The sequence below is a fragment of the Vigna angularis genome, chromosome 8, assembly GCF_016808095.1.
Source record: "Vigna angularis cultivar LongXiaoDou No.4 chromosome 8, ASM1680809v1, whole genome shotgun sequence".
Classification (NCBI taxonomy): Eukaryota; Viridiplantae; Streptophyta; class Magnoliopsida; order Fabales; family Fabaceae; genus Vigna; species Vigna angularis.
This window is the reverse complement of record NC_068977.1, coordinates 18,241,865-18,254,209: the sequence shown is the minus strand read 5'-3', so window position 1 is coordinate 18,254,209 and position 12,345 is coordinate 18,241,865.

The window sequence follows — 12,345 nt, the reverse complement described above, 5'->3', positions numbered from 1 at the left end:
TTTGATACGAGGGTTAGAGAGGTGTTTTATATTTTTGACGTGAGGTTGCTATAAAAGCCTTGTTGTAAAAACCTTGATCATTATAGTGCATTCGCTTCCTGTGGTTGGAAGGACACTGGATGTAGGCATGGCCGAACCAGTATAAAAACTCAGCGTTTGATCTTTCTATCCATACACTCTTTTATTCAGTCGATTTCTTACTGTATTTAATCGATTTAATTTCCGCTGCATAAACAAATCTTTTTCCTTGTGTTTCAAGAAAGCTTTTAAAGGCATCCACTTTGCGAAAAAGATTTAAAGAAAAAATTGTTTTTACATTTCACCAATTCACCCCCTCTTGGTGTGAGAAATTAAGCCATTCTATTTTCAACAATTGGCACCAGAGTTGGTTTTCATAAGATATTTGAAAAACAAGTCGATTATCTTTTTCTTTATATCGACTGATCCTAAAAAATGGCTTTCAATTTTCAAATCTTTGGTGAAGGTGCATCCACAAATAGACCACCACTATTTGCTAGAGAAAACTATGCTTTCTGGAAAATTAGGATTCAAATCTTTCTTGAATCCGTGGATAAAGGAGTTTGGGATGCAATAAACGGTCCATTTGAGCCAATTCATGTTGTTAATGGAAAAACTATTTTGAAAAACTTTTTTGAGTGGACTCAAGATGAGAACCGAAGAGCTCAATATGATGTCAAGGCTAGAAATGTTATTGGTTATGCACTAACCATGGATGAATTTTTCAGGATATCACATTGCAAGACTGCCAAGGAAATGTGGGAGGTTCTTGAGGTGACACATGAAGGAACAGACGAAGTAAAAAGGGCCAGAAAGAATTCTCTTATACAAGAATATGAGTTATTCAGAATGAAGGTTGGTGAGACGATCTATGTGGTACAGAAATGATTCACACACATAGTCAATCACCTTATGGCTCTCGGGAAAGTATTTGATAAAGAAGAAATCAACATAAAGATCTTGAAAATCCTCAATAGAAGCTGGCAATCTAAAGTCACTACTATATTTGAATCAAGAGATCTTCCAAGCATGAATATGGCAACCTTGTTCGGCAAGCTGAGAGAACATGAATTGGAGCTTGGAAGCCTAAAGGAGGAAGAAGAAATTGAAGAGAAGAAATCGATTGCTCTAAAATCCACAAGCAAGAAAGCTACAAAAATTCATGAATCTGAAACTGATTCAGATGTAGATATACCAGAAAAAGAAATGATGAATATGATGCTAAGAAAATTTGGCAGATTCATGAAAAATAAAAATTCTGCAACTAACAATGCAGGTTTCTCAAGAAGAGGAAAGAAGAATTCAAGAAGCAACGTTGTTCAATGTTATGAATGTGGAAAGGATGGTCATATCAAGCTTGACTGTCCCGACTTGAAGAACAAGCAGAAAGAATTCTCCAAGTATCCTCAGGATAAGAACATGAAATAGAGGAAAGCTTATATTGCTTGGGAAAACAGTGATACAGATTCTTCCAGTGATGAAGATTGTGATCATGAAGAAGAGTCAAATATATGCTTCATGGCTGGCCCAACACAATTTGATGATGACAGTGATGATGGGTTTGAAAATGAACCAATAGAAGTTAAGTACCACATGCTACTAGATGCATTTCAGGAAATTCATGCAGAGGCCATGCCACTTCAGTACAAAGTGAATCGATTATCATCTGAGAGAAGAGATTATGAATACAAAATTGATAATCTTGTGCAGGATAATGAAAAGCTTGAAAAAGATCTTGAAGAAGCTCTAAAATCTGCAAAGACAATAAAGACTGAAGTACAAGTTATTGAGAAAGAGTGTGATAACTGTCCTCTACATGTTGAGAAAATTGAGTACTTAACCAGTACATTGGCAAAATTCACTCAAGGTAAAGAAAATCTTGATGTTGTGTTGAGATCATCTAGAAGAGCTATATATAGACAAGGTATTTGTTACAAGGCTAAAAGTAATAGGATAAAGTCAAAGAAATTTCTTGATCTGAGTAAACCTACTACTAATGCATGCTTTTATTGCAATACCCTTGGTCACACAGTAAGAAACTGCTATTTTAGAAATGTTGGCGTTCCAAAGGGAAAGTACAAATGGGTTCCCAAGGAACAGCTTCCAGCTACTAATAAGACAGGACCCAAATTCAAATGGGTACCAGCATCAAAACCTTTTAACTATTGTACAGGAAAGGAGCAGTAGTTGTTGTAGCAGTACAAAACTCAAGGATGAGCTAACTTGATGATATCAAATTTATTGAGTATCTACAAGCGATAACAATCGTTTTCACATTGTATCATGATTGATATTTGTTTGAACGATTGTTTGATGAATGTATTGTTTGTTGATTAATTCATTGAGATGGCTTTTTGTGAAAATCACTTGTTACGACTTTTAATCGATTGGATTAAGTGTGTACTCGATTATTTGTTGTTGTACGTGTATTTCTATTTTGTGAAAACCTTTTGAAATACAGTAGTCAACTTTGCAAATAATAAAATCGATTGGGTGTTTCTATTAAGTGAAATTTAAAATTTTGTTCAAATCGTTTAGGCTAAAATTTTGGTGCGAAAATGAATACAAATTGTTCCCTCCAAATTTAATTTTTCCTTGATTAAAACCCTAAAACATAGAAGTGTGTCACTAAGCCTTCTCAACAACACCTGAATCAGCACTTTCTTTCACTCGGTGATTGATGACAAATTTATGAACACCGAAATACGGCGCCACAAACTTGTTTAACAATCGGCAAGTGTGACCGAATCGTTTCAAGTAATAAACTCGGTAAGACCAAGTATCGTTCTCCCAAAGGACTCACAACCTAGTTTAGTTATGTGATTCGTTGATTATTTAAGACTTAAGAACGAAATAAGTGGAGTTTAATATGCAAAACAGAAAATAAACATGTATGCATGAATTTGATCAATGGCTAAAACAAAATACAAACACTTTAATGGAATATATGGATGAGTATGTTGTTGGGGTTATCAATCTCATCTTATCCACTCTCATATACTTTAGGAATTCGACATTCTTTTCATCATTGTTAATGCCACTCTCTAAATTACCTTGTCTAGAAGGCCTATCCCTAATTACGAGTTCATACGATTCCTAGCATTCCTAATAATTAGTTCTTTTAGTGCAGGAGCTTAACGGCAACCAATATACTATTGGGAGAACTTCCCCGGATCTAGACTTCCCCGTACGTTCCCGTATCGACAAAATCAATAATCATGCATTGAATGAGTTAAACAAAGCAAGCATTGAGCAAAGAGGAAAAACCCTAACTAATGATGAAAGAAAGCATAGGTCTTAAATATAAGATGTAAAAACAAATTCCATATATGAGAGTTTCACAAGACTACATTGATTCCCCAACAACAATACAAGGTTTAGTTCACCATATTCATGGTGAAACTAGATGAATAATAATGAAAGAATGAAAGATAAAACCCTAGAAAGGTGAAGAGGTAGCCTGAGCATCCAAGATCCTCCTTCAAAGGGGTGGAAGAGAGAGTATTTGCTTCGTCACAGCCAAAGATACAAACCCTAGGGCGTCCTAAAGCTTATATACTATTCTAAAATTACAGAAAATTTAGGCCCAAGCCCATAAGTGTGCCGCTCAGCGGTAAAGTACCGCTCAGCGGTAAGTGCGTGAGTTGGTTTCTTCCCCTCAGCGGATCCCCCGTGAACTCCTGAGTGTCGCTCAGCGGTAAACTGCCGCTGAGCGGTAGTTGCAGCTTCTCCTTTTGCACTTTTTGATGTCTTTTCTGATTCCATCTCTCTCCTTCTTCACTTCTTTCACCAAATTCACCTTAAAACCTGCCCAAAAACACTGAAATCAAGCATAAACCTGTCCAGCTCTCTTATTTCTGAAAATATGAACAAAAGCATGATTTCAAGCTAGTTTCTAAGGGTTAACGGTTGCTTTTAGTATCAATTTTAAGCATGAAAATAACAGTTTTTCAACTGTTATCAGTGATCAACACTCTTATTCACTTTAGCAATGGCTTCTAGTTGTTCTCAACGCAAAAGGGTAAAGACAATTGGTCAGAAAAACATGAAGCGTCCTTCAGAACTTGATGGATGGATTAGTGATGGTGAAGTGCAATCAAAGTTCCTCGACTGCTGCAAAATGCGTAGTCTGATAACGCATAAATATTTAAAACTACGCTTTTTCAGGAATGAAGGCTTTAAATTCCAGAACTAGCTCAAACTACAAGGATTAAATAAATTTGTAGAGATGGCGGATCCATGGTATCCGAAGCTTGTGAAGGTGTTTTATTGTAACTTGAAGATCAGTGACAAAATACTTTGTTCCAGAGTCAAAGGGGTAGATATCAAGCTCACTGAAGAGGTCTGGACTAATATTGTTGGCCTAAAAATGGAAGGAGAAAATATGTTATTTAGGCATAGATGGCTTCCATAAATTCTCAGTTTATCAAGACTGTCTAAGGAATCCTGACGCCATTTAGGATTATTCTCATTATAAAACTAGGGGTATGAAGAAGAATGATAGACTAGCTGTGTTCGTCATTTCATGGATACTTTTGCCTAGAGGGGGTAATCACGCCCAAGCTACCACTGAAGACTTACTCTTGCTGAAAGCTTTGAAAGAGAACATTCAAGTGGACTGCCCTGCTGCCATCTCTAATAACATGTTGAATTAACAAGACTTGAATCTGCAAAGCTGCCATATTGTGTGTTTATATCCAAGATTCTTGTCCACTTCGGCGTTAATTGTATTGATGAATCAAGTGTATCTTATAGTCGTACTAGTCTGATAAATAAAGCTGCTTTACACATGATGGGCTTGCAACACACATCTGAGGGTTGGCAGTTCAAAAGTGAAGTTGTTGAAGATGAAGATCATGCAGAGCAACCTTCTATTCCGTATAAAGCTCGTTCTGAATTTGAAAGGATAGTTTTGAGGGAAATTAAAGCTCTCAAAATTATGTGCCAAGCTACAAGAGATGATGTCTTGGAAATAAAATAGCATCTCAAGTTGAACAGTCCTGATGATGATGATGATAATGAAGATGAGTCAGGTGAAAAGGGAAGTACACCTGATGAATCTACTAGAATGAATGTAGATGAAAGTGAAGAAGAGGATATTGATGAAGAGAGTAATAGTGACATGGTCCTTAAGACATATTTGAAAAAGAATAAGATGAAAGTATAAATAGTTTGTTTTTTTTTGGATATTTTGTTTGTTTTTAGGGCTTGTTTTGTTAATGGCTTTTTATGCCATTCTGCTTTTGGTTTATCTGATTATAATTCCAGTATAAAATCAATGAAATCAGATTTTGAAGTTTAATTCGATCAGTATTGACTTTGAAATTGAATATGTTCATATCTGATTGAAGTCGATTATGTGTTGGATGAAATTGATTATGTTGTTGTTTACTTTTACATTAATACTTTTGCATATTCATTTATCACCTGTAATAATTCTTGCATTATAATGATTCTAAAATTCTTGATCTGGAAAAGATCTTGAAAGGTTTTGCAGGAACATTGCTTCTGGATGAACTACTGGAAATACAACTCAAATGAAATGCAATGAAGTCTATTGCAACAATGAATCAATTGATTATTGTTTAACAGGGGTTAAAAATTCCAGATTTGGAATTCTTTTATCTTTACTATATGATGTTAACCTTTTACTTTTCAATATATCTCTGTTCAATAATTGATTGAAATTACTTGAGATAATTTTGAGATTGGTTATTGATATTGTATGTATGCTTCAATGATGTGTTTGCACAATTTCTGATATGATACAATACTGTCACATGCTTATACATGCTCTAAAATGTTCTGTGAAAACTGCATTGTGCATTTGGATTTTGATTATAAAACATGCATAATGGCAGGGGAGCATTGAATAGGATCTTAGATAATTTCACATTCCTACACTTTAGGGGGAGATTATATCTTTTTCATGTGATTATTTGTGACAGGGGGAGCATCTTTGTTTGATTAATTTGATTTACTGATGCATCTCTGACTAACTGTTTATCAGTATCATCAAGCATACCTTTTTCGCTAGTGCACAAAGGGGGAGAATGCTAGAGAGTTGCTCTGATTTTTGTTTGCTCTTATATGAACTGATATTTTTTGCTCTTAATGAAAATGAGATATTTTCAGGTTTGCTCTGATACATTTTGATCGTTTGCTCTGATACATTTTGACATGATATGATTTGATTTGTACAACATGGTTGTTTATTAATCATGGTTGTGCATCATCAAAAAAGGGGGAGATTGTTGAGATTATTGATAGGGAAGCACTGGTTTAGCTGAACCTACAATCTCAAAGCTTCTAGTTTTTTATGATGACAACATAATTAATAACCCATGTGTTGTTTATGTGTTACATGTTCTATTGCTTACATGCTATATGTTTTAATCAATGTGTAATGTGTTTAAAGCATTGAGAAATTGATTGTGTTGATACATTGCATTTCACTGTGCTATATAATTGATTTTATTGGTGAATGCATGTCTAATGTTTTATAGAAGGAAAACCACAAGCACTTATGTTAAACTTTTAATTGTGTGGCAAAACAACAGTTTTAAGTCGACTTCATTATGGGGTGAGTCGATTAAAACTCATGGCTTTGCACAAACCATTTTCAAAGTGTGCTATGACGATTTTCAAAGTGAAAGTTTTTCGAAACTTGGTTTAACTGTGTTATATAGTCGATTATATGCAACATGCATTCGTCTAAGTTTGTTACAATTATTTTTGTTTATTTTAACTGATTATTTTCGTGCTCTTCTCCTTCATAGGCGCATTCTTCTTTCTCTCTCACTGGTGACGAAACTTTATTCTGATGAACCCACCGTTTGAAGGTTAATTTTCGTTTTCGTTCAAGAACTTATGTGTTGAACTTGTTTGTTGTTTTTTTTGTTGAACTTGTTTGTTGTTGTTGTTTCGTTGAACTTGTTTGTTGTTGTTTGATTGAAATTGTTTGTTGTTGCTTATTATTGTTTGTTGTTGATACTACACTAAACGTTCATAGTTCATGCTTTATAAAATACCCGAACACTGAAATTTGTTGTTTTTTTGCTTTTCAGATCTCATAGAGTTGAAAAAAAGGATCAGAATTAATTAAAAAAAACAAAAAAAAAATTGATTAACGTCGAATATTGACAAAATTCAACGTTAAGTTAACGTCGTATATGAACAAAATTCGACATAAACTTAATGTCTCCTGATATGACGTCGTTTGCGAATTCGCTGTTAAAAGCCTAAAATATTCGACGTTGTACGCGATTTTTTACTAGTGTCTCTTCTAAACGATCCTCTTATGAAAACCTGTTGTTGAGTTTTATTTTCAAATACAAGAATCTTCCAAGCTAAACGATTACTTTTCAAAACACTACAGTACACATTTTGAATAGCACGATAAACACAACTATCATTTACCAATATTGATCAAGTTTAGTGTCTAAGAGTTTAAAAGAAAAGTCTTAAAGCTTGATAACATATTATATCAGAAGGATTGCAAAAATTTTTCCATTAACATTATTCAACCCCCCCTCCCCCTACCTTCTAGTGTTTTTCAGGTACTTCAAGAGTCTTATTCACTAAATATCAATTATTTTTACGTATATCAAGGTGTCTTGTGTTAGATTGATATGTTTTCACTTTGCTCGTGCTCTTTTCCCTTAAATATGTGCTATACTGATTATTTCTATGACAAAGAGGTTTTGCTTTGCATTTTCATTGTTTTCTACCAACCTAATTACCTTACATAAAAGAAATTGAGGTTTATAACTTTTTGTAATGTGTTTTAGATGATGATGGGTTGTTAGGGAGTGTTGTTTGGTTATTTTTGGGGTGACCAGATAGTTTCCAAAAACTGTCAATGGCGTTGAGTGTTGTCGAGTATGTTCCATTGTTTCCATGATGTTCTTATACATGTGTCATTGTGTATAAGTGTTACCTTGATAGTTATAAGGCTTAGCCAATGTGGAGTTTTCCTTTTCCTGTATAATTCTGGGTTTTTCATTCTATTGACGTGTTGTTTGTGTTGTTTTGTTATGCTACTACTATAGTCGAGTTGTATGCAGCCAGATTGGGTTATACGAGTTATGTGTAGCCAATCTAGGTTGTTGTTAAGATCTCGGCAAGTGTACCGAATCGTATCAAGATATATAAGATGGTAAGAACAAGTATCGTATCCCAAAAGAGTCACAACACTAGACAATTGTGTAATTACTTAACTAATTAAGACTAAAAAGATATTTTGTTTGTTTTTAAATACAAATGCAACAAAAGTAAATATGAGTGCAAATTGATCAATTGAGGCTAAACACTTGAATGGATGGATGAAGTTGATAATATGAGATGAATATGTTGTTGGAGTTTAGATTTCACCTAATCACTTTAATGCATATAAGAATTCATCTTCTTCATTAAATTATTAACGTCACTCTCTAAATTACTTAAAACCCGATCCCTCGACGAAGAAAGCCTATTCTTAATTACTAGACCACAATCTGTTGCATCCCTAATAATTCATTTTGCATTACAAATAGGAGCTTAAGACGACCAAAGCTCCTATCACCATCCCTGGGCAATATTGCTTTTAGGAGAAATTCTCCAGATCCCGGTTTCTAGGTATTTCCCAATAACAAAGAAAGCCAAATATAATAAGCATAAAGCAAAGGAGAAAATCCCTAACAATTAATGAAATAAGCATATAATAATTCAAAACAAATTCAAATACATAAGAGTTTAGAGGTTACATCTTCCCCAACAATAAGTAAGACTAGTTCTCCATCATCATGAAGAAACTAGGTGCACAATGGAATGAAAGAGATAGAAAAACCCTAGAAACTGAAGAGGAGAGCTCCCACATCCCCAAATTTGCCTCCAAAGGGGTGAAACATGTGTTTCTGTGCTCAAGAAATCAAGAGATACCAACCCTAGGTCATGCAAGTCCTTAAATAGATCTAAATTGGATCATAGGCCAACATCGCTGGCGCTCAACGCCCTAAGTAGGGCACCCAAGCGAGCTTGCGAGAAAACTGGCACTCAAGCTTTGTCTGACATGAAACTGGCGCTCAACCCCGCTTTCTGGCGCTCAGCCCTGATTGGCTGGCGCTCAGCTTCAGCTTGACTTTTCTACACTGCGTCTTTTTCTCTTTTTGTGCATTCCAACTCCTTGGTACTTTAAATCATTCCAATAACCTACAAAATCAAGGGAATTTAGTGATAAAATCATCAAGTATACCCTCTACTAACTTATTCACAAAACTATACTAAAAACATGAGTTCAAGCAAGCTTCTCAGTCAAAAAGGGGTGATTTAATATCAAAATTGAATCACAGATAACGGTATTTTCAACCGTTATATCAACCCCAAACTTTAAACTTTGCTTGTCCTCAAGAAAAATGTAACTTGGCTTAAACAAAATAATCATACTACAATGGACTAGCACACCAAAAAGTATTTTCCGCTAGGACAAGTAAATCACTCATGTTTGCTCATCAAAGAAAGATTAGTCAAGATATAATGATGCTTTAGCCAATCAAGTTTCAACTATGGTGCTCACATAATACAGACATACACAACAAATGCAACAACCTTATGAGTGATCACCAAGCAAACAGAATGTTACCCTATGTGCATGGAACTATTCCTCACCAAAGACAGTGTTTCACTCAAGCACTCAAAAGTGTTTCACTCAAACTCAAAGGTGTATAGTGAGGTGACACTCTTACACTCTACCATCACAATGTCACATGAATCAACTTTGCCTTTCATTTAACCACATATCAAACACACTTACAAACAAGTTAGCATCACAAGGGCTTTTCAAGGCTTGTAACATGGTCGGGCTAAGAAGAAAATTAGTTTTTCTATACAACAAAATTCCTTGAGTTAAGAGAGTGCATAATTCATTTATTTACATTAACAATAATCTCTTTTTCTCCTTTTATGTGAGAAACCAATCTTCAATTCATTCCCCACTTTCCTTTCATTGAGCTTAACCTTTTCTTTTCTTTCTTTTCTTTTCTTTTCTTTTTTCTTTTGCTTTTTGCTTTTTCTCAATGCTCTTTAAAAACTTTAACAAAGTTCTTTCCGGTTTCTCACAACCTCAAACTTGAACCATTCTCCATTACCATACAACATACTCTACTCAACTCAAGGTAAGGATTTCAAAAAGATTTTTTTTTTCAAATTCCAAATTTAGGCTCAAGGTTCAAAGGGTAAAGAGAAACATTGTTCTTTGTTAGGTTCACCTATTGACATTGGGTCTAAGGGAGAAGAAAACATGGCCTTGATCATGTGTAACAAGCAAGCAGGTGGTTCAATCATAGAAAATTAGGCAAAATCTATCATGTTTCCAAAGTAATAGGATTCAATCAATCAAAGACTCTAGAGTCCAACCTCTCACCGGTTAGTTCAAGTTCCACAATTTGATAAAAATCCTGCCCAACATATTAATCACAATTGAAATCATGCATATGTTTTTAACACAACTATGAGCAACCACCATATATGCTTAAAAGCCTCATTAATCATTAACTCAACATGCATCATAGAACAATAGAGCAAACACAAGAATATTACTCATCACAAACAATAGTTTATCACATCATACCAAACCATTGCAGCACAATTCATTAAACCAAGTACATAAGCAACCTAAAATAAAAACAAAAATAAACACAATTCAAATAAGCATGTTAACAATATTTTGATCTCAAGAAACGGAACCAAAAACTTGTTGATGGATCGACAAGTGTACCGAATCGCACAAGTAATATAAAATGGTAAGACCAAGTATTGTATCCCTTAAGACTCTGGACACTAAACAGTTGTGTGATAACTCAATTAATTAAGACTTAAGTAAAACGATATTTTTTGTTTCAAATGCAAAGACATAAAATTAAATATGAATGCAAATTGATCAATAGCAAAGTAACACAAAGATGAACGGAGGTTGTTTATAAAATGAGATGAATATGTTGTTAGGGTTTGATTTCACCAAGTTTATTCTCATGTATATAAGAATTCTTCTTTTTACATTAATATTAACATCACTCACTAAAGTACTTAGAACCCGATCCCTCGGCACAATAAGCCTGCCTTAATTCCTAGTTCGTGAAATTCCTAACGTTCCTAGAAAATTAAGTCTGAAGATCAAGACCTTAAGACGACCAAGTACTCATACCCTCATCCCTGAGAAATATTACCCTTGGGAGAATTCAACAAGAACCTGAATTGTAAGGAACCTCCCAACACTCATGCAATTCATAAATCATGCTACTAAATGAGTTAAATAGAGCAAGCATTGAAACAGATGAATTCCCTAACAATTAATGGAAAAGCATATAAATTAAGAATCAATTCAAATACATGAGAGTTCACAACGTTACATCATTACCCAACAACAAATAGAGTTTAGTTCCCCATAGACATGGAGAAACTAGATGAACGATGGAAAAGCATGAGATACTAAAACCCTAAGAGTAGAAGAGGAAGCTTCCGCCTCCATATCCACCTTCAGAGTAGAAGCATGTGTTGTTGTGTTGCTCCAGCCAGAGATACAAAACCAAGAGCACATGGGTCCTTTAAATAGAGTGGGAACAAAGTAGAAACAGGGCCCGGTCCAAAAGAGTCAAAATAGAGAAAAAACTGGCCTAGATCTGCAACGCGCGATGCTCGGGCGGTTCCCTCTTCTGGTGCTTTTCTAGGCCTTTCTGAGCTCTATATCCTTATCACTTCACCTCTGCTTCCTGTATTAACTCATTTTTTATGAAAACAAAGGGAATTAGACATAAAATCATCAAATTCAACCTCAACTCTCTTATTCACAAAACTTAATGAAAAAGCATGTGACCAAGCAAGTTTCTAAGTCAAAAAGGGTGCATTTGGTATCAAATTTACATCACAGATAATGATATTTTTAAACCGTTATCACAATCCCAAAACTAGAACTTTGCTTGTCCTCAAGCAAAACAGAATGTAACTCAGCTCTTAACAATTATCACAATGATTCATGAATTTTTCAAAATCTTTTTCCAAGACAAGTAATCACTTAAATTAGCTCATCATAAGAATATCAGTCAAGATGCACAAATGCTTTCTCTCAAATAACTTACAGTGATACTCAAACAGTTCAACAGATGCTATCCTTAAGAGTAATCAATAAACCAAGCAAAGATGCAATCAGAAATTCAAAGAACTATTCCTCACCAAAGAAAGTGTTTCATTCAAGCACTCAATATTGGATTCTTAATTGGTTTTTGTACTTTAATAAAATATTTTAATTAGGATTTGTTATAATTGGGTTTATTTAGCATGAGATACAAAAACATG